This window comes from Malaya genurostris, chromosome 1 (genome assembly GCF_030247185.1).
Source record: "Malaya genurostris strain Urasoe2022 chromosome 1, Malgen_1.1, whole genome shotgun sequence".
In the NCBI taxonomy this organism is placed as follows: domain Eukaryota; kingdom Metazoa; phylum Arthropoda; class Insecta; order Diptera; family Culicidae; genus Malaya; species Malaya genurostris.
The window spans coordinates 159,564,904-159,589,757 of NC_080570.1; the positions used below are offsets into that span (position 1 = coordinate 159,564,904).

Sequence of the window (24,854 nt, forward strand, 5' to 3'; positions counted from 1 at the left end):
AAACACGGCAGGGCTTCAGTGGGCTGGACATGTAGCAAGACTACCGGAAGAGCGAATGACCTACGTGATACTCGGTGGCTAAGGGTCGTCAAGTTCGTTCGGTCATATTCCGGATACGGGATGTACATCATTAAAGTAAAATAATTAAGTAGTTTTTACCAATATCTAAAATAACAATTATCTATCTAGTAGGTGAATATGACATGAGCACTCACTACTTTTTTATCTATGAAACACCTAACTATTACTGGATTATGCATTGAATAGCTTCTAGAGGTCAGTCCATTGAAAACTACGTGAAAAGCAGGGTGAATAATATCCACATAACTTTTCACGTAACTATAATGTAATTATTTTTGTGAGTGTTATGGAATGAGCCATTATTCGGGCCCTATGTTTGGTTTTCCGTGAATAACTTTTCCTACCATCGCCAGATTGATTTGCGAAAACTTTCTTCTTCGTTAAATTTCATACAAAAATAACAAATACACTGATTTTTAGAGTCTGTACATTGCAAAATGTCCTTTTCCCCCATACTAAATCCCATACAAACTTTAAACTGAAAATATAATTTCAACGATCGAGCTAAAATTTTGCATAGTTACTATGGGGCTCTAAGAGAAACAACGAAAAGTTTGCTGAAGGAAGAAACTGAACCTTTTCATTTTTTCCCATACAACCTTGTCCCACCCTAATCTACACCCGAAAAAAAAAAGCTTATCAAAACTCAAACTCTTTCACAGATACCGGTTTCCATATCACAACGAAAGCTACTCAACAATCGCAAAAAAATGACAATTTACCGAATTTCCAAATCCCCAAACGTACCACTCCCGTTAACCTTTTCGATTCCCCGCCTTATCCCGTGGGAAGCCGGCATCGTTGGCATTCGCACAGTACAAACTGAGAAAAGTTCCTCCCGTCCAATTTCGTGACTACGTCAATAGAGTCGATGGTAATTTGTAAATCGTAAGCCTCGCCGAGCCCTCTGCTCTCTGGACCGTATCAGGTGATGTTCGGACAGACCACCCCTCCCCCCGGGATCCAAGGTGGGAGCTAGTAAACACCCATGCAATCCAAGTCGATGATTGGAAAAAGTAGAAATCCAATTTTACCCCACCGTTGGTCGGATGCAGTTTGTAGGGACACGTAAAGCCGTTTCGCATACTTGACGGTGTTCAGTGCTGGGAGACGATATATGTGTAAACGGAATAACTTTTCCAATAGTTTCACCATTACGTTGAATCGATGTTCTTAGTTAAAGAGGGTTAAACTTCTCAAACGGATCGGTTATATAGTTAGCTGGAATGAGTGTTTATGAAGAAATCGTGCCACCAATTTCTATTGTAAATTCATTCATTTAAATTGTTCTACCTAAGCTTTAAAATCCTCTGAAGACAACTATCCCAATGGGAATGCTGGTTGAGATAGGGAAAGACTTTAGTTAGATATCTAAATATGGTTTCCAACTCGACCGACATGGGAGGTGAATGAATTCTGACAAGTCAAATAAAGAATCTACCGTCCCTAATTCCGGCTAAACATACGCGTTTACTTGACCGTGCGTCTGACGGCGGCGAGGGAATGTGCCGACTGTAATAAAAATTTCTCACATTTTTGCTTCAACTCAACGTTTTTTTTTCCTCTTCTTTCACGTCCGACATCTGTTGCCGTGGGCTTTCTAGGGGGTGTACCGGGGGTTTGATCTGATCGGTTGGTAATAAAACCAGTACGTCAGTGCTGTCTCATCGGAGAAACCACAAATGCGGCCAGGCCAAGAGTGAGGAATTGTGTCGGAAAGTTGAGTTTGTTCGAGCGTAAAAATTTCCATCGTTATAAATTATTCAACTTTTGCTACCGATCGTTATGGCATTCCGTGTACATCTCTTGGAAGAAACTGGATATTCAAACGCAATACCTTTAACGATTTAAAAACCACTCATTGGTAATGTCCAGCAATCAATCCCTCAAATCATCCGATTTTCTGAGTAAACAGCTTATTCACTTCTACCAGGATTTGCTTTTTGACTTCTAGCGTCGCACTGACACTGGAACTGACAAGCTGGTCGACATGAAAAGAAACGTCAATATATATGTACTAAACATATAAACATCACCAGAAGCAATATAATCCGCATGAGAAGTAAAACTAAGCCAAGTGAAGCAAATCAGCTCAGCTGTTTTTTTTTGTTGGGGTCTGGAATGCTCGAAAAGCGCAATTCATCACGTTTCTCGTGTGATTGTGAACTGAAAGCACCATAACTGGAAGATATCTTGAAACTTTCGGCAGAGGGCGTCAAGAGTGATGCTTATAAGCCGCATCATCGCTTTTGGAAACGAAGTTGATTCTGACGATAGTACATTTAAAGTACGGCATAATATGCATGGACATTTCTTTCAAAGTCTCGTTTCTGAAAGATGGCAATCCTTGGAAAAGCTATTTGCATTAAAATTATTCACCATGACATTGAATGTGGAACTCTAACTGCTCTCCGGTAGAATGTTTATTTGTTTACATCATCTTGACAACTTTTTTTTTTTTTTTTTTCATAAATACGTTTATTTCATAGGCAATATACATAAGTTTTTCTTCGCCGTGGCATCCACAATACATAGTAGTTTAAACCTAATACATTTCGAATATCATATTAGTATGTTGGTACTCATTAGTTAATCTAAACACTGTTTTTATCAAGCGAGTTGCTATTTTAAATTACATTAAATAAAATACATTTATTTTGTACATGATCTTATAACTATTTCAGGATTGTTTGTATCAGTTCACCACTTATATTCAATATCCTATAGTTGGCTATTGGTTGAACTCATGGAAGAGAAAACAGTTTAACATAAAATAAAATTTAAATTGGAACTCCAATGGATTTAATGAAATGATAAAGAAGTTTCATGTATGGAAGGTCACGACAAGCAAGAATGTCGCGAACTGGGACATTGGATAGTCTACCTTGGGTACGCAAGGAATTTATTAGTTGAGATCTGACATCACGAAACTCCACGCATGTCCAAACAACATGGTCAATATCGCGGTAACCTTCGCCGCAAGCACAATGATTAGTCTCGGAAAGTCCAATTCGAAGGAGATGTGCATCTAACGTGTAGTGATTGGACATGAGTCTGGACATCACACGAATGAAATCTCTACTCACATCCAGTCCCCTGAACCATGCCTTTGTCGATATTTTAGGAATAATTGAGTGCATCCACCGACCCAGATCATCTTTATCCCAAGAAGCTTGCCAGCTGGCAAGTGTTCTTTGGCGAGACGCGCTATAGAATTCGTTGAAAGCAATCGGTCTCTCATAAATTTCACCCTCAATAGCACCACGTTTGGCTAAAATATCGGCTCTTTCATTGCCTGGAATGGAGCAATGAGCCGGAACCCAAACTATTGTGATTAGATAATTATTATTCAATATGTCGTTCAGACACTGTTTTATTTTACCCAAGAAAAACGGTTCATTTTTGCCAGCAGCGTTTGAGCGAATGGCTTCAATTGCACTCAGACTATCTGTGAAGAGGAAATAATGGTTTGGAGATAATGTGACGATTACATTCAAGCTATAATGAACTGCTGCTAACTCTGCTATATAAACAGATGCAGGTTCTTGAAGCTTGAATGAGGCCGAAACATTATTGTTGAACATACCAAACCCTGTCGCTTCTTCCATTCGCGATCCGTCCGTGTAAAACATTTTCTCAGAGTTAATATGCCTGAACTTACTTGAAAATATTTTTGGGATTTCCATAGAGCGTAGGTGGTCCGGGATTCCACGCACTTCGCGCTGCATGGATGTGTCGAAAAATAAAGTTGAGTCAGGTACATTTAGGAGGCTGACACGGATAGGAATATATCTTGAAGGGTTGATTTCCTGTGACATATGGTTAAAATATACTGTCATGAATTTTGTTTGAGATCGAAGCTCGACTAGTCGTTCGAAATTATTAATTACCATGGGATTCAGCACATCACATCTTATTAGCAGGCGTGATGAAAGCTCCCAAAATCGATCTTTTAATGGAAGAACTCCCGCCAGAACTTCAAGACTCATTGTATGTGTCGAATGCATGCAGCCTAAAGCAATTCGCAAACAACGGTACTGAATTCGCTCAAGTTTGATAATATGAGAATTTGCAGCGGAACGAAAACAAACGCATCCATATTCCATCACTGAAAGTATCGTTGTCTGATACAATTTTATTAGATCTTGCGGATGAGCACCCCACCAAGACCCTGTTATTGTTCGAAGAAAATTTACTCTTTGTTGGCATTTCGTTATCAGATACCTAATGTGTCCTCCCCACGTGCATTTGGAATCAAACCACACCCCGAGGTATTTGAAAGTCAAAACCTGTTCGATTATTCTTCCCATCATATGAAGCTGAAGTTGCGCGGGATCATGCTTTTTTGAAAAGACGACCAGCTCTGTTTTCTCCGCAGAGAATTCGATACCAAGATGAACAGCCCAAACGGACAATTTATCTAAGGTATCTTGCAATGGTTTTTGCAGATCAATAGCTTTGGATCCAGTAACTGAAACCACGCCATCATCTGCCAATTGTCTTAGTGTACATGGGGTTACTAGACAGCTGTCAATGTCATTCACGTAAAAATTATAGAGGAGCGGACTGAGGCATGAGCCTTGCGGGAGACCCATGTAGCTAATTCTGATTGTTGCCAAATCGCCATGTGAAAAATGCATGCGTTTCTCTGACAAAAGGTTGTGCAAATAATTATTTATAACCGCTGGGAGTCCATGTTGGTGGAGCTTGTCTGAAAGAACATCAATGGAAACTGAATCAAATGCTCCTTTAATGTCTAAAAATACAGATGCCATTTGTTGCTTTTGAGCGAAGGCAATTTGGATGTCAGACGAAAGTAATGCAAGGCAATCATTCGTCCCTTTATTTCTACGGAAGCCAAACTGAGTATCTGACAACAAACCGTTCGTCTCGACCCAAGTGTCGAGACGTCGTAGAATAATTTTTTCGAACAATTTTCTGATGCAGGACAACATCGCAATGGGTCTATATGAGTTGTGATTGGAAGCTGGTTTCCCCGGCTTTTGAATGGCGATAACTTTCACTTGTCTCCAGTCAGGTGGAACAATATTTTGCTCAAGAAACTTGTTGAACAATTCCAACAAACGTCTTTTTGCGAGGTCGGGCAGATTCTTCACCAAGTTGAATTTAATTCTGTCCAATCCAGGAGCGTTATTGTTACAAGACATGAGTGCTATGGAAAATTCCATCCTTGAAAAGGGGCTATCAATGGAATCATCATTTGAAGAAGACTCCCTAACAATGCTATGCGTAGGAACGGAATCTGGACAAACTTTCCTCGCAAAATCAAATATCCATCGATTCGAGTACTCCTCACTCTCATTTCCTACGTTACGATTCCTCATTCGTCTGGCCGTATTCCAAAGAGTGCTCATTGAGGTTTCTCTTGACAAACCTTCCACAAAATGTCTCCAATAGCTGCATTTCTTAACCCGAAGTATGTTCTTGTACTTGGTTTCTAAAACCAAGAATTTTTCAAAATTCTGAGGAGTTCCTCCTCCTCGTTTTAAAAACGTCTTGAAAGCATTTTGTTTCGCGTGTTTAGCATCTGAGCACTCTTTGTCCCACCAAGGATTTGGAGGTCTTCTGTTAGACGATGGACCAAGAAATCGTTTGGTTTGGGCTTGTTCTGCGGCCTCCAGAATCGAACAAACGAGGAAGTCATATTCTTCAAGTGGGGGAAGCTCTTCCATTGAAGTTAAGACACTTGAAATATTACTTTGGTATTTAATCCAGTCAATATTTTTTGTCAAATCATATGGAATATTAACTGAATTAGCAATGCCTTTGTTACTGCTAATTGAGATGATGATTGGTAAATGATCGCTACCATGTAAATCAGGAAATACTTTCCAGGTGCAATCTAGTCGAATTGAAGTCGAACAAAGAGATAAATCTAATGCACTTGGACGTGCAGGAGGTCTTGGGATCCGTGTCATGCTACCCATATTTAGTACCGTCATGCTAAAATTGTCGCAAATATTATATATTAGAGATGATCTGCTATCATTGTAAACGGAACCCCACATCATTCCGTGCGAATTGAAATCTCCTAAAATCAAACGTGGAGCAGGAAGGGCTTCGACAATTTCATTAAGCTGTCGTTGTCCAACTTGAGCTCTTGGAGGAATATATACCGAAGCAATGCAAATGTCCTTTCCTTTAATGTTTATTTGACAAGCAACAACTTCTATACTAGAAGTCGAAGGAATGTTTAATCTATAAAAGGAATAACATTTCTTAATTCCTAAAAGCACTCCACCATACGGGGAGTCTCTGTCGAGACGTATAATGTTAAAGTCATTAAAATTTAAGGCTATGTTTGATGTAAGCCATGTTTCGCACAAAGCAAATACATCACATTTTTGACTATGCAACAAAACTTTAAATGAATCAAGTTTTGGCATGATGCTTCGACAATTCCACTGCAGGACAGTGATTGAATCATTTGCGGCGGATGATAAATTATCCATCAAATGATACAAAACCTGAAAGAGCTGGCCATTGAGCTGATAACTGTTTCAAAAAAGTTCTAGCTATTGGAAGGAATGCTGTTATGATGGTCTTTAGAGGTTCAGAAATATTGAATGCAGCGAAAATCCATTCTACAATTTCCGAAAATTTCAGTAATCCTGTTGGTGAATGTGAAATGGAGCCCACTGGATTATTGTCTTTTCTTGAGCTAGTTCCTGGATTGGTTTGTGAATTTGACAAACCAGGAGGCACAGTTTTTGGTTTTAAATTTGGCTTTTTAGCTTTAACACGGGGATCTTTTTTTGAAGGTATAATTTTAGGTGTCTTTTTTGGTATTTTGTGGTTTGTTAATCTCCTCTTAACAGACCCTTGAGGAGTGACAAACGAGGTATCTTCACTATTTCCGTCAGAGTCAGATTCCTCTGGCTCCGCAAGATTTGAAAAACCGTTTTCGGTTTCCAAAGGGGAGACATGTATGACCGTTTTGAGCATTTCTGCATATGTGCGCTTAGACCGTGCTTTTAAAGAAAGCTTCATTTTGTCTTTACGCAGCTTAAATGCAGCGCACACTGAAAGATCATCATGAGGGCTTTCCCCACAATAAACACATTTTTCAACATCTTTATCGCAAAGATTATCCTTATGAGGCCCTTGACATTTGATACATTTGGACTTATTACTACAGTAAGTAGCTGTATGTCCGAATTTTTTACAGTTCGTGCAATTCATAACATGCGGTACGAAAAGCCGAACAGGAAGACGAATTTTATCGATATAGACATGGCTAGGCAATGCAGATCCGGCAAATGTTACGCGAAACGAATCTGAGGGACGATAAGACTTTTTTCCATCGACAATAGATGCTGAGTACAATTGTTTGCACTCGAGTATCTTAACTCCCTCAAGCATGGAGTTTTTAAAACGGCCAACTCCATTTTTAAGTAAATCATCTGCTGTCAGACTTGCTTCAGTCACAACACCGTCAATTTCTACCTCCTTCGATGGAATGTAAACTCGATATTCAATAGCAAATAATTTACAGGTTACAATATCGTTTGCCTGTTTCAAGTCGTTAACTACAACTCGAATTTTATCTCTATTAACCTTACAGATTTCTTTAACTTCAGAGAAATGTGATGTCAAATCCTTTGTAATTTGCATCAAGTTTAAAATCTTTTCTTTTTTTCGAAGATAGACTATCCATGGCCCAGTGGTACCCTGTGGATAATGTTTAGCCCTCGGAGTATTTAAACTTTTACTAGTATCCGGAATCGGATTCGGATGATCTTCCATGAGATCATCCATTACATTAAATTTTTTTTGTAAATTAATAATACCAAAATAAAAACTTATGTTTAGTAAAATTTCAGATATAAGAAATAAAAAATAAATTAAATTAAATCTACCTTGTAGCTGATGTCTCTGTTCCTTTATCGTGAAGAACGACGTGAAGCTCTTCCAACGATTTCCAATTGGCAGTCTTTTGCTGTTTCCAATTGGCAGTCTTCTGTCGTTTACTGCTATCTCAGTTGCTCTGCCGTCGTTGTGAACACCACTGCACTTGCTGTACCTGACCCCAGGTACAGTGCTTTTGCTCTTGGTGGCGATCAAATGCGATGCTTGCAGTGTAGCACCTCGCGATATATGCCGTCTCTTTTGATCCTACGCAGCGTACAAATTCAGGTACCTGGTAGATCAGCACTGGGTTGCTTTAGCACCTCTGTGCCTTTGCACCCCTTCGTCTTCGCACCTTTATGCGATGGCACCTCTGTGACTCGTCACTTCTATGCTCTCGCACCTCTGTGTCTCTACACCTCTGTGCGTATGAACGGGATGGCCTTCGTTGCTAGCTTTCCAGTCGGGAAACGCCCCGAATATTGCGTTTGCTATGGGCAGTTTAACTACCTGAAGCTTAGAATTGTCTCGGTAGCAGCCGTTAACTCACGAGCCAGTACAATCGAAACACAACCTCTTCGCTTGAATGGTTTTTACTGAATGATCTTGACAACTTTGATGACCCCGATTAACCGATAAATATATGCTAGTATAAAATTTATTACAGCACTATATGTATTCGAACTGTATTAGACAGAACTGAAACCGGATTGTTCGAACCAAGGTAGAGTTTCAGTTGAATATTCTGTAGTAATTTCGGAAATGTCTGAGGTAATTGATTGTTTAAATTGCAGCGCCTGTACAAAATCTGTGTACACTTCCCACAACATCATTGTAGATCGACATCGTTTTGGTGAGCAAAAAAAAAACATTTTCACTGTATCTAACTTGTCAAATAAAATATACACACTTAGAAATAGTTACTCAAAAAGGGTGGATAATGTTACAGGCATAACTGCAGGACGTGAGTACAAATAAATCTGACATGCTTTTTTCTCACTTCCAAATATCGATAAACGTTCGTATAAGTTGATTGATTGTGTGAATCAGTTCCGGAATCCAATCTAATTGAGGCGATTCAGTTGCGTCTAACGCACAAGAAGAAATCGATTTTCGACTATGGTATACTTTTATACTTGTCCAGTTGAACATCGGAACTGATATGTGCCTGACAAACTCAAAGCTGGCGTCCGAGTGCGAAAAAGACAAGCAAGGCGCTATGCATTTTGCTCATTGTTTCCAAATGTTTGGGAAAACTTGATTTTTGACTTATTTCTCGTTATCTCAAACTGTTGAAAATTTAATCATTGTGAGCTAATCGTATTTCTGATGGCACGAAGAAAGAATTATATTGCTGCATTTAACACAATTCGAGATATTCACGATTAAGTTCAACACATTCTTCTACGTAAGACGTAACGTCAAGATGAGTAAAATCAGGCCCTGTCAGCTTGGAGCGAAATCAATCTTCAGTTCAGAAACGCCATCGCACGGCATCACATTCAACATAGCATATCAATTGTATGAGTTCGCAGTGCAGTTATTTCGGCGCGCCCGAAGTTGACATTTCTCTCTCCTATTTCAATGTACGCGATTCGATGCAGTTTCCAATGATTTCTTCGGGAAATGTGAGAGCTGGTTGTCTTGTTAATGCAATGTCTTTGGTACAATCTACCTTGAACAATTCTAGAAAAGATTACCTCATCTATTACTCAAATTTTGGTTCTTCATTTTTAACTGATATTTGAGTAGATTTTGCTTGTTTACTGCCTAACTTTCAATTCATACCAAGTCTTTTTTTCCAATTCTCTGAATTATTTCTTAATTTTTACATCGCAATTTCCTTGCCATTTCAGCATCAACTTCTCCGAATTTTTCCTGTACTATACTCTGCCTTTTGTAATTACCATCAGAATTATGCGAACACAAGTTACCAAGCCTATTGCATTGATGGTATTGACAATAATTTTGTTTCGTGTAAGGGTCGCATATGTTAACAAAAATAAGTTTCATTTCAAGGGGCGAGTCGCTTAACACAAACTATATTGTGCCTCTAAAAAAAACACGTAATATACTCTGAGCCTAAGTGTGCCACTCTATGCCCCATGAAACAGCTACTTGTCAAAACCAACGCATTGTGTTAATGTGTGATTGGAACATTGTTCTAAGCGTCCTCCCCTTGTTCCATTTGCTTTTTCACATCTCGTCTTCGACTCTTTAGTAAATTAGTTAGTTAGTTAGTAAATTTGTAGTTATGCTGTAGCGCAATGTCTTTACAGGCATTAATTTTTGTTGTTTGCTAATTATTTGTCGATTTTGAACCATTGGTCCGGGGTTATTCAAATAAAGCTGAGAAATTTGGTATTTCATATGGATAGAGTGACTATAATCAGAGTGCCGACAGCTGTTCGTTTGGAATGACAGCTCCCAGTTCCAAACGAGCAAACGACCTGTCAATTCAATGTAAAGCTAATGGAATATTTTGAATTGTTGCCAACATTACGGATGATATGTCGTCACTCTGGTTATAGGCACTCTACATATGGACAAATTTTTAAATCTGGTTTGTTAGGGCATATTCAGGAGTGTTCTAGTTCTAGATGCATAATTTATGTCAGTTTTAAAATTTAAATTTAGAAATTACAACTAAATAAACTGGCTGCCCCAGCAGCGTTTTATCTGTGTTTCAAATATAGAAAAAATAGAACGGCAGTGTATACCAGTTTTAAATTTGACAGTAGAACTGGTGGAATAAATAAAACTAAAACGGATTGCTGGGGATACGTTTGTTTCAGTTTCATTTACATTATAGACCACCCATATGAATCTTGCAGCTGCTGAATTTGCTCTTAGTGTCTGTCGAAATGAGAAAAATATCTGGAACATTGGCAACTCTGCCCGCAACATCTGTGATTCTGGTGATTTTGCATACACTGCATCGGTGTGCGTAACAGAGACGTCAAATTGTTCAACATAAAAGTGGTTTGGGTGTTTTGTGAAATAATTCGCAGATCCGGCCGGATAAAATTCTCATCTAAACCATGTCCGATCTGGCGGAGTTGAAGAAAGCTATCGAGGAATACCAAAAGGTACTGCAGCAGAAACCTAACCCGGAGGATTACATAACGGATGAAGTCATCCTGGAATTGTTCAGACCCACTCAGCCGGATGGCGATCTTTCGGCAACACAAGCGGCGGTAGAAGTTGCCAAAACTTTTACCAACATCCGTCTACAGACCCTGCAGTTGGCGGATAAACTTGAGGAAAGGATGGATCAGTTGAGAACCCGTGAATTGCTTATTACTTTGGAGCAACACAAGATAGCGGATTTGGATTTGTCCTTCTTGGATTTGCAGTACCGTATGAAGAAAATTTCTGAACAAATGAATAAACAAAATAAATCATCCAATTTCAATATGGAAAACGGCAAATAAATTTGTATTCCGCATATGTTGAACAAGTCCAGTTGTTTTTTTTTTATTAGCTTCGACTCGTTAGCTTCCCACAAATTACGGTGTAATATTGATTTGAATAATACAATTACCACAGTCTCGAGTATTTTATGTTAAGAATCATATGTTTCTATCATAAAGTCTAATGAGCAAGGGTTGGATATTGAAATTAATGTCAATAATAATAATGTCAATCAATGTAATTTCTTTGTGTTCGTGATAGTTCATTAAGTTAGAGCCACGCTCCGCATATGATCATTTTCTGTATTACAAATGTAACAATCGATATAAATGTACAAACAAATTAAAGTACGAAGGAGTTTACCTACCTTTTGCTGCTACTCTGCTGAACTGTGAAATAAACGATGCTTTGAGCGAATTTCTCGGCGGAAGAAAATAAATGACTCTGGAAATAAATAGGAAATTGAACATAAGTAACGAAATTCGTGTTGGTGGCTGGATGTTGTATGCCACTTTGATAGTGGTGCTGATAGAAAATGGTGAACTTCAATTTGGTTTTTTGAATTTAATCTTAAAAATAATGAAATGCTAAATAATTTCACATTCCATTATTTTCAAAACCGTTATTTCTTGCGTTGTGAAGCACGATTTAAACATTTGATTGCGACAGTTATTTTCAATCTTCATTTATCTGTATTCGGTTCTGAGTTGTAGCTTGGTAATAGTCTCGAATCTCTATTGAGAGAATCTAATCTGATCAATTCAACTCAGGACTGATTTTTAAGCAGGGCGAATGTTTTTTTTTATACCTGCAATCGTTGTAACTCGGGTACAGTTGATGGTAGAAACCTGGTATCCAAGAAATTGTTCATACGTGCAAACCAAATGGTTTGTCATACTGAAGATGGGTGCAAAGTTTCATCCAAATTGAAGTAAATGCAGTTAACTTATAGAATCGCTCAGATGGATTTATTTTTCAATAAGTTTGGCACAGTAAATGAACTGATAATAAGTACTATAACCACAATACATAAAGCATAAAAAATACTTCGGAAAACACATAAGTATTTATTTAATTAGCCCTAAAACCTACACTTTTTTAGCGCTTAAAACTAATTATTATCAGTGTTTATCTACACTATATCACACTCGCAAATAGGCTTTTTTGAAAACCGTTAACCGAAGAAAATAGCCAAGGATGCCAAGTCATTTCGATCGTCCCACGACAAAAGGGCCTAACTGCAAATGACAGTTTCTCTCTGTTTACTTTTTCTTTCGCGATTTACCGAACTGATTTTATATTTGACGCTTTACTCTTCGCAAAACTTTCAAGGTAAAACTACAAGCTTTTAATTTCTATTGGAAAGTTTAGAGAATTTGCAATAATGGCTCCGTAATAATCAAAAGAGAAAGTAAACAAAGAGAGGCTCTCATTTGCAGTTAGGCCCTTTTGTCGTGGGACGGTCGAATTTTTAAAATAAATCTGTAATCGAATCACAAGGGGTCCTTACACGATCATTGAAAGTTTCATTACTAAAGAGTAATGTAGTTTTTAATGAACGTGTAAGGGCAGTAACGATGAATTCTCCATACAAATTTCGGATATTATTGCTTTAGTAATAATTGAAAATGACATTAATCATTCTAGTGTAAGAACCGCTAAAAATCAGTTTGTGCAAAATCTGTGCACACTGCCCATAACAGTTCTGATCGGAAGTGTTTTGGGACATCAAGTGGAGATAATTTTCACAATTTGAGAGTCGCGATGAGCATCAAAACATCGCAGTGTTTGGGGAATATTTCGAATCGGAATATTTCGTTTGAATGCGAATTTTTGCGTTCTGTAACTCGAATGAGTTTAAGTTTCCTAAATACATAATTTCCAATCCACGTATAAATGTGTTGGTGTGACTATTTTTCAGTGGTTGTATGGTGAATGCTACAATTTGCACGATCGATTTATATGTAAACACCACTTCAATTTAATATGCTTTTTCAAAATGTGGAAATGAGTACAGCACAATAAATGTGCAAAACACTTAAATCGGTCAACTCTTTTTCAATTGAAATCTATGTGGAAAACTATGTGACATTCACATGAAATGCATATAGAATCTAGAGGTAACGATATATCTGATCGTTTTTGCATAGTGCATTTCATATAAACGTAGCATGATTCGCACAGCTTTTACACTCATTTTATGAGTTAAGTGTTTATTTTCATGAATTTCATGTGTTCTACAAGCAGTGATAGATCGAATGCTTTGCAAATGATACTAGCGTGCAAATTATTTTCAGTGTAGTGTGAGTATATCTCGCAAATACTCAGTGAGTTTTGTCGAGCGGTGCCAATTATTGAAGACATCACGCGTTTTTTAAAAGTTGAGAAAGGCATAAAACCGTTTATGAAAATCTATAATACGTAATGGAACTGTTTTTACCTCAGTGTAAGATTGAACCCCCAACAAACTTTGACTTCGGCTCGCACACATTCTAGTTTCGTATAAGAATTGATCTGTGCACTCTGCATCGGTGTGCGTAACAGAGAAATCAAAATGCTCAAACAGGTGATATTTAAGTTATAAGGATTATAAAAATATATAACAAATTTTATCATTTTTTTTTCAAAATCGTTGAGAGTTTCGAACCACTTCACTTTCAATCAACAAACTGCAACGCGAAAACTCAAACCAAATGCACCTATTTCCGTCTTACCGTTTGAGTCAGTGGCTCAAACAGAGACAGCGGCAGATTTATGTATATGAGATGAAAACTGGAGCTGAGATTAATTACCATTGTCCTATATTTATATATTACCCATGGAAAATGAGGTTATTAATCGGACCAGCTGTGCAACGTATTAGACTAACGAAGGACTTCGGTTGAACGTTTTTTCTTACCGGGTAGCGAAGAAACATAAGCTTTACTTTATTTATTGCAGTTACGAATTCTCATCGAGTACAGAATCATCCAATCCAATTTCTCTCTAGTTTTATAGTTACAATTCGGAACTGTGAACGTACACGTCCAACTGTTCCCTCCAATATTTGCTCAACAGTGCCATCATAGTGCCAAGAAGATTCATTGATATAAAAAAAAACTCAAAAAAGAAACATCCGTTTTGGCATCTGCTTATTTTCGTCTGGTATAAAACTGATGACAACAGGAAATGGTATTTTGCCGAAATGTGACATTTATCGTGTAACTGATGATTAGGGCTAAAAAGTCAACTGTCAAAAGACATTTCAAATATCCCGCAGGGTTTGGATGAATGAAGCAGTGAAGATGAGTATACATGCTTCACGGCGTATGATATTCATGAATATACCTGCTTTATGAACCATGTCGCTTTTGAGGAAGCGTGAGCCTTGTTGCTTTATTGAAGTGGCTGTCCATGCACGAGAATAGAAGAGAGCGAACAATATTCACCCCTACTACTGTTTCTCCTTCTCTCGGTAAGAGAGAAGCTCTAGCCCCATAATTCACTGCAAGCAAATTAGCTTCACGGTGCAAGATAGTGATGAAGATTGAATATTCAGTTTTCGCTAGCAGACTGATGACTGGCTCTTAACTGTCGCATGTTTCTTCGAGGTCCGAACGCGATTCACATTTGTTTATACAGAATTGCACATACAGGTGTGCACTGCCACCGCTCGAGCGTTTATTAGAGTAAAGGTTTTGCTGTAATGGTAACATGTGTTTCTTACAGCTCTCGAAGCTTATAGCAATACACAATGAAAATTCAATGAAAAAATGTTCAACGCGGAATACTGATTAAAAGACTTATTTTTCATCCTACTGGTTGATTACCTATCATGCACTACTACGATTAAACCCAATTAAACACTATTCAGCAGGAATTTGATTTACACAAGTAACAAGAGTTCAGGAGCTAGTTTCTCTCTAACAGCCAGCAAACGAAGCGTTTGTTTGTTTTCAGTATTTGGTGAGATCACCAAATCGCCATTGCGAATTGCTTCGCTCCTGTTACTTCTGTTTATAAAATTCAAGTATAACTAAGAATTCTTACCCTCTACTAACTTGACACGAGTTGAATAAGTGATATGCAACAGTTTTCGTGGCAGAAAGTCATCATTAACAGCGTTCGCGTCGGAGAGCCAGTCATCAGCCTGTTAGCGAAAACTGAGTATATAATCTTCATCACTTACTAGCCCCGTGAAGATCGTTAGCTTGCAATGAAGTGTTTGTGAGAAGAACGACGTTCAGGACCACGAGAGAGCAAACTGTATTCACGGCTACTGTGCTTCATGAAGACTCTAATACCAGCACACAATACCATCTGTGCATATGTGGAATATATTTGCTTCCACTAGCGTTTTGTTTGTGTGGTTCTTTTTGGCTGGAAAGGCGTCCTCTTTGTGAGCGGTGGAATTGTTCGCTCACAATGCAATGGAAACTATATATTCATTCACCGGTGAATGAATATTCCAAACCCTGAATATCCGTTATGGATGATGCAACATCAACATGCCAGAATGTTAGTTGATATCCCAAATCCGGAAGGTCTTGTTTCGAATCAAAATGTAGAACCTAAGCACTGCTGCTTCTTTGGGGAGTTTGTTCGTTCGGTCTTTCATTTGTAAGTACGTGCTGTTTACTAGACCGACTTTCTATTCCACATTTGCCATAAGCAAGTTAGGGTGACCGGAGATGAAAAATCACGGACGACAAAAGATAATTGTGTACTGTACGGCAAGGAAGCTGTAACTAATGCAACTGATGAGTAGTGCATCCGGTGAATGTTGAAAACCTGCAGATACGAAGAAGCATTTGTAATCGAGTTATCAGAGGGCCCCTAGTGTACAGATTCGCAAATAGTTTGCACTCAGCATTCGTTTCCTACTCAGGCAAAGCTTCTTGGTACATGTAGACAGCAAGGGTCTAGGAGAATTATGCGATGTTGTTGTAAATCACTTACCTTCGGACCGGTTGGAAAATTTACCTTAATGAATATGTAGGTTTGCATAATGCTGTACCGCTAGAGCAAGGAAACTGGAAATTGGATGCTGATGATTTGGAATGTAAGAACATAGCACATAGGAATAGATAGTAATCGACAAATTAATTCGGATTTCAACGAAAAGGTGATGATGAAAGTTTCACTGAGCGTTCACCAGCACAAAGGAAATTGGTATGCGATGTGTCACTGCTGTAAACAGGAAATAGGTTTCACAGGAAATAATACGAACCAGCAAAGCAAAAACACTGACAACTGTTCATCAGGAAAGGACTAAATTTACAGTTTAGCAGTCAGTTCGTTAATTGTGTTCCATTTACGAACTATGGAAAATTTGAATAGAATTTAGCCTAGAGAAACTGACCACTCTAAAAATCAATTTTATTAGATTTTATTTTTTTTTCTAAAACATTGCCGGAGACGCTAACTCAGTATTTTCTCAAATCGTAAAATAAAAATATTGGACTTTCAGACAGCTGATTTGCAGCCATAGATGCTAAGTCGACAGATCGTCTGAATCTTAATCACGAATCAATTCCGACAGATTTCCGAATCAACCGGTTGTAGGCGAAATTCATTCGGAATCGGTTGTTGCACTGGAGTTGCAATTTATTCGGAATTCATAATGATTTTCACATGGATTTCCCAATGAAAATTTCTCGTCGATTCGGAATTGATTCGGAATCCATTCGGATCTGATAATATGGGAGGGCGTGTCTTACAAAAGCAATCACTAAAATAAAAATTCATGTTCGATTCACTTGAAAAATCACGTAAACTGGTTTCAAATGTCAAATTTGACCAAACGTCAAACAATCTACGTGAATTTCCATTGTGAAAAAATCGATTTTGAAAATGGCGAACAGTGGCCCTCAAAGTGTGAGTAGTGTAAATATTTGCGAGAAATGTTATTTCTTTACAATTTTTTACTACATCGACCGGACCTTTCCAGTATGAAAGTTTCCATGTGTTCGACTGGACCGAGTGCCTGCGTGAGTCCGGAAGTGTGTCCGTTCCTGTCGGATACTTCAAACAGGCAGTTGGTCCACCGAAAAACGAGTTCAGAATCGGTGTGAAGCTAGAGACACTGGACCCATGTAATGCGAACTCAACCTGCATCGGTAGTGTTGTGGGAGTTCTCGGATCTCGACTTCAGCTTCGGTTGGATGGCAGCAAAGACACCATATTAACAAGATAGCCAGCTCTCACATTCCCCGAACAAATCATTGGCAACATCTTTTTTTGCGAACATGGCGCCCTCAGGCGAGTCCGCATCGAATCTAGTACATAGAAGTATGGAAGAGAAATGTCAAATTCATGCGCGCCAAAATAGCAGCACTGCGCACCCATACAACTGACATGATATGTTAAATGTGATGCCGTGCGATGGCGTTGCTGAACTGAAGATTGATATCGCTCCAAGCTGACAGGGTCTGATGGCAGTGACAACAAAACGATTTCTGGAGGCTTGTCGTTTCGAGACCCCACGACAGTTGTTAAAACTGGAATAAATGTTTCATTTTTCATGGCATTTTTCATTTCCTAGATTTATATAAAAAACGGAAATCTCCTTTTTGACTTCAACCAGTATGTAAAATAGTAATTCTCTGGTATCTAAATTTGATATGAACTGATAGGTAAATGTGATATGAGCGGTACATCATATTTTACCTATGAAACACGTAGCTTTTACTGGATTATTAAACAGTTTTTAAATGCCAGTCCAATAAAACCTACGTGAAAAGTAGGGTGGAAAATATTCACATAACTTTTCACGTAACTATAACATGATTATTATTTTGAGTGTAAGCAAATCTAGCTTATATCCCGCTTGCACGTGCCCGGCAGATTTCCCCGCAGACACCTGGCAACGTCTGCAAGAAGGTTTTGCCGGAATGCTTTCATGGAATGCTCTTCTAGTTTTCAAACTTTCTGCAGATTTGTTTGTAAATCTGCAAATTTGTGAAATAAGCTGGAGACATGTTTTAGTTGCAGACTTTTGAAACTTATACTTGCTATCGACGGTGAGGTAGTCCACAAAAAGTATACCGTGACAAACCCAAAGACTTCATGACCATTCCGCCCCATTTAGCCTCCCTGGACCACTTCGGAGCACTCGTGACGATTTCAGTCTATTGTCGGTTAATCATTTTGGCGTATAATAATGGATCTAGACTTCGTCAAGAGCATAGCCGAACATGCTTCCGAAGTGCGCTTGTCAGTTGAAAAAGATGATTACTTATGAGTATTTAAAAAGAATGTTAGTGTTTCAAATAGCCTTAAAAAAGATTGCTGAAATCAAAGCAACGATATTGTACAATATACGTTGTTCACTCAAAACAAAAATTTGTGAGTTAAAAAACGAGAAAAAGAACACCGTTTACTAACCCGCTCGTGTTGTCGACTGTGTATGGATTTAGTTTTTACAATACGCGAGCTGAACTGAGCTGAACATTTATTTTTCATCATCTTCGACTACTACCAGAAGATTCCAAGCATTGAAATGCCGCTATATGAGATTCACGGCGAACACAATTGTTTGTTTAAACCGAGTAAAATCTCAAGTATTGAAACAAAGAAACACTTTTACTGATGAAAATTGTGGTTTTTACCAAATGCTCTTTGCGTGCTCATATATATAAACGTAAATCCAACCGAAAGTAATGAATGGAAGCAACACCTTCCAGTGGAAACCTTCACTGAAAAAAGGGGAAACGAGTTAAATAATTACCAGCAATAGCAACATCCGAATTGTGTCAGAATTACGGCAATAGTGGCAATGTTTCTGAAAAGGTTTCCTCGTATGTTTTGTGTTTTCAGTACAAAACAATGGGTTGGCTAACACTGGGCGACTTTCTCATGCCATGCATAGAGCGTTTCCATTGTGGAAAATGTCCCCAATTGGGTGCCATTTGTCAAAACTCCAGACGATCCCGTCAGCAAGATAGCCCCAATGTTTTTACCGGTGCTGTGTGAGGGGGGGTTGACTAAACTATAGTCTTCGGTACTAACTGACCAGGCACAGTAGGAATCGTTTTGAATGGGAACCTGCTGAGAACTGGTGGGGTTTTTATTTTGGGCCCAGAGGTGTTTCCCGTTTGCGCTTATCAGAATCATGAATCAGACAACAAAAGAATTAAATGAGCGCAGTTTTTCTGGGAAACAGAAAGATTTTTCCGAGATATTAATTTTTTCAATGCACTGAACGGCGCTTTAGCGGAGGTCTGGTGTAAATATGTTTTTTTTCTTATCAGATTAAAATGCAGATTCATCTTATTCGGTTTTAGGTAAATACACCTGTATATTTTCATTTTTTTATTTCGTAAACTACTCTGGATGGTGAAGTTATCATTTAAAAAAAAATCATTTCACTTCTTTCGTAAGAATTCAAAACCTGCACAAGAAAAGGTATGATTTTTTGTGTCTCTTTTGGGAATGAACTCACTAGTGACTATCTTGTTTTTAAAAGCATTTTTCGGTGGCTTGTTGAACCTGCACCAACGCTCTGTCTCGTGTGAGGTCCATTTTGCATTGAACCCTGCATGCTGATCAATACCGACGCCGGCTACGTCCAAATGCAGATCTGCTTCAGCGTTTCCAAATATTTTTCCACGACTTGTGCGACATGAGGCCGAACGTTGTCATGCAGGAGAATAACTTTATCATAATGTCTTCTTTGCTTGTATTCCGACCGTTCTTCTCGTGATGCACGGCTCAAACGCATCAATCGCTGCTTGTTGAGTCACTTCCAATAATTCTGCGAGCTTCTTTTGCGTTTGACTTTTCGACTGTTTGTGAAAAACAAGTCGAAGTAATATGAACTGAATATTAGTGACCAATGTTTAACCTCTTGAAATTAACTATATTTACAATATTAATAACAGCCAGAGCCTTCTTTTGAAGACGGACCGAACTAATTTGTACTCCCAATATTCCTCATGTATAATAGTGGAGCAGTCTAATAGGGAATCGACTGTTAGCAGAGATTTGTTGATTTGATTCGGGAAAATCCCTACTAAGCTGTTTAAATTTCCTGTCCCTGTTCGTTGACGTGAATCTTGTAGTGTTTGAGATGACGGTGACGGAATTATTTTGGATGCAACCATGAGATGCAAAAACTATTAGCTTTTCATGAAAAACGTATTTCATAAACCATACGTAGAACGTCTTTAAAAAAAACCGACAGAAACATCGATCAACGACCGACAGCAGTCAGTCATCTTCCCTATGGTATAAATACATAGTATCGAAATACGGCTGTTGCCCGCACAAAAGATAAAAAGGTCACCCCGAAGGAAATGCTGTTATCATATAAATTGGAACCAGGCGCAGATCCAACACTTGACAAAATATTTTCCATTTTTTTTTCTTTTTGCTCAACCTTTTCATCTCGTTCCGCAAATTTGCAACGAGGTTGATGGTGTTTGTTCTTGAATTCATGGATGGGCTCGGCCTCCAGTAGGACCGAATGAAAAAAAAATCAATAAAACAGATAAACGAATTCGCGTTCCACTATGAGAGAGAGAGAGAGAGAGAGATGATATTAATATTAAGCGATGTTATATACAGCTAGTAACCAAGTATCAATGCAGCTGAGATTGAAGGCGATGTTTTATGTGTCAGTTTAAAATAAAAGTAGGCAATGACTATTGATGTCAATATTGAAAGTTTCGACACCTAATTTTCAATCCTATTCTTCTGTCACTTTAGATGCGCTAATGGTGCAAAAATCAACTGCAACTAAGATTCAACTTTGAAAATAGTCTATAACTCTCGATTCATTATTCATACCGATCCGGCATCGAGCTTCCGAGGCACGAACGATACATTATTTTTGACTCTGCAAAATATGGTGCATTATGTGCCCTTCAGCACTGATGTCCGACTCCGGGATAGTCAAACTGGAGCCATCTGCTGTTTCACCCGATGAAGGCGGGGCAGATGAGGTAATACCAAAACTGCGGTACTGCGGGAGAGGAATGTGGTTTGCATCATGGGGTCGTCGCTAGCGCTAGCGGATATTGTCCTTTTGAGATTCCACCAATGGGGGAGGTACCCTACGGAGAAGTAAGGTTAAAGGCGCACACCCAAAAATACCAACATTCTTCCTCATCCATCGACACCGGGGTCCCCTTTCTTCATCAAGGCAAAGAACGTGTGACGGAAGTGGCATACGGCTCGTCATTGTTATTCGCCAGCATCCGGGGGGGAAACGGGGGGAACGAACGGACTTTTTTTTTGCCCTGAAAAGCTTGTATTGAACCATTTGCGGCTTATTTGTATTCATAAATGTTGACTGCCATCATCGATCCACAGGTTCGCCCTTTGTCAATCCTCATCAGTGAAGCTCAGTTGGGTTGGGTATGCATATGTAGGTTGAGTGGTCCTTCGGCGAAATGGCACTTTGCGTTCCTGTCCGGCATTCCGGTGAATGGAGGGACCACAGCACCAGTCAGTTCATTGGTATTTCCTGTGTCAGTACCCATCACGCCACGTACGGTTGGAACATCTGTGAAAGCTTTTATGGCGCGGGATTTACGTGTTCAATACTCATCCTTACAATACGGACATTGTGATTGCCAGTTGGGCCTGGCAGTCATCGGAACGAGACACTGACAGTGACACATGTGCGTTCGAATTTTATTTATTTTTTTCTTTCCTTCAATGTTGTAACAGTTCTGACACTTTTATTCATTACAAATGTATCAATGCATACTTCGATTTCTTAGACCCTTCACGTCTCTATTCCATTTTGTATGAGTTGCGCTATTTTATGTATTGCAGTTCGGAATAAATTCCGAATCGATGTAAACTCCAGTAGAACAACCAATTCCGAATGAATATCGCCACTATTCAATTGGTTCGAAAATGTATCGGGTTTGAGGGAACAAGCGTGTAAATTCATTTTCTTTTTCTCCGATTTTGAATGTTTTCGTGCGGGTTTTAGTTTTAAATTCGGATTGAGAATGAATATTTAGTTATATGAAATTTAAAAATCTTGAACTTAAAGCTTAGCCGGATAAACAAGAGGACTGGGAATATGATTTCAAATGCAATGCTTTTTATACTATGTTCATACTATGAGTTAAAACGAGTTTTACCTCTGATTTCATGTTTTAAGCGAAATAACATGTTTTACTTTTACGTTATTTCATACTCAGAAACGTCACATTAAAACATGTTTTCCCGAAATAACATGATATAATTGTCAGTAAAGCACAACCCTAGCTAGCATTTTCCTTCACTTTTCGACTATGTCAATTGACAAGCTATTCAACAACAGCAGTTTTCCATCAAAGTAGCCATGTAATCCTAATAAAACAAAACTGAAAACTGGTACCAACGATGCCAGGTATACTGATTTCTTGGTATTTATACAGATTTTTGACCTCTATACCACAATACAGATATGTACTAAAAAAAACCGATAATTCACGGATCACACAGATAATTACCGATTTTGGTTTTTAGCTTGAATAGACATGAGAAAAGGTTGTCGTGAGATTTTTTTTTGCTCACCTCTTGGTGACATTTTCTACTACTTATGTAGATGAGATTCTGATACCGATATGATACAGATAGATTTTTGTGCCGAGTACAGATTTTTGGAAAAATGTCCTAGCAACGCAGATAGGTACAACCATTTTTCTTAGTGTGAACAGTGCGGTTTTAACTTTATAAAAGGTGATTTTTTTGAGGTTAGGATTTTCATGCATTAGTATTTGCTCAGATTTTTTGAGGTTATGATTTTCATGCATTATTATTTGCTCAGTATGCTCTGACATTTCATCATGAATAGACTTACTAACGAGCAACGCTTGCAAATCAGTGAATGGGCCCTAGAAAAGTTGGCAGAAAATCCGCTTTTTTATCGACAAATTTTGTTCAGCGATGAGGCTCATTTCTGGTTGAATGGCTACGTAAATAAGCAAAATTGCCGCATTTGGAGTGAAGAGCAACCAGAAGCCGTTCAAGAACTGCCCATGCATCCCGAAAAATGCACTGTTTGGTGTGGTTTGTACGCTGGTGGAATCATTGGACCGTATTTTTTCAAAGATGCTGTTGGACGCAACGTTACAGTGAATGGCGATCGCTATCGTTCGATGCTAACAAACTTTTTGTTGCCAAAAATGGAAGAACTGAACTTGGTAGACATGTGGTTTCAACAAGATGGCGCTACATGCCACACAGCTCGCGATTCTATGGCCATTTTGAGGGAAAACTTCGGAGAACAATTCATCTCAAGAAATGGACCGGTAAGTTGGCCACCAAGATCATGCGATTTGACGCCTTTAGACTATTTTTTGTGGGGCTACGTCAAGTCTAAAGTCTACAGAAATAAGCCAGTAACTATTCCAGCTTTGGAAGACAACATTTCCGAAGAAATTCGGGCTATTCCGGCCGAAATGCTCGAAAAAGTTGCCCAAAATTGGACTTTCCGAATGGACCACCTAAGACGCAGCCGCGGTCAACATTTAAATGAAATTATCTTCAAAAAGTAAATGTCATGTACCAATCTAACGTTTAAAATAAAGAACCGATGAGATTTTGCAAATTTTATGCGTTTTATTGTTTAAAAAAGTTCTCAAGCTCTTAAAAAATCACCCTGTATTACTATCGTTCAAACATGTTATTTTCGGCCGGTGTGAACATAATATTAGGTTCACAATCGAACAAACAACTGTAGGAGGGAGATGCTTTTTCAATCCAATCGCATGATAGAAAGTTCCGTAGAAAAGTAATTAACAACGCACACACTCTCCTACACAAATGCTGCAAATCGTGATCTCTTGCTGCTACACAAACGAAACTACGCCATTGCAAGCGATAGAAGCACCGCACAGACGGATTCAGGAAATCTCCTAATGTTGGTCACTTCCAATCCAATAAAAACGCTTCCGTTCAAGAAGTTGATTGTTAGCCAGCTAGGACAGAATCAAACATTTTGGATACCACTACGAGAGTCATAGTGTTAACCAGTTTATAATTGGTTGGCAAAGAAATAAGCCGGTGCTAGACGAAATTTCGTGCAGTAACTTACTTTATGATAAATTCTTGAGATGTTCACTCAATTTGAGCTTGAATGCGTGCTTTCCAAAATTTCAAATTATTGAATTGAACTATAATGTTTTTACATTTTGGAAAAATCGGAAGTTAGTCTAAAATATTATATTCATATAAGAGAAATAATAATAATAATAATATTAATAATAATAATAATAATGATTATAATAATAATAATAATAATAATAAAAATAATAATAATAATAATAACGATGTTAATAATAATAAATAAATTTTTACTGTGATCATTTCCACTTATCTCCGTAACCGGAGTTCGTATCCGGATAAAACTCAATGAAAAAAGGGTGAACGAAGTATTTATTATTGGTATCCCAACACACATGAACTCAGAAAAGGAAGTTATTCAGCTTGACGATTTGAGTGAAATCTGAGTTTGTTAACCTGACTCAGTAGTGTAGTAATAAAAAGGCGGGTGTACGAATAAAAAA

At 38.3% G+C, this 24,854-nt stretch overlaps 1 protein-coding gene across 2 annotated transcripts in view; it reads right to left on the minus strand.

Annotated features, from left to right (window-relative positions):
* Window positions 1-24,854, minus strand: part of LOC131426477 (uncharacterized) — a 125,014-nt gene that overhangs the window by 94,041 nt on the left and 6,119 nt on the right. For both annotated transcript variants that reach the window (XM_058589241.1, XM_058589240.1), the window contains exon 2: window positions 11,732-11,808. The gene's annotated coding sequence lies outside the window, so the exon portion shown is untranslated. The remainder of the gene's footprint in view (window positions 1-11,731; window positions 11,809-24,854) is intronic.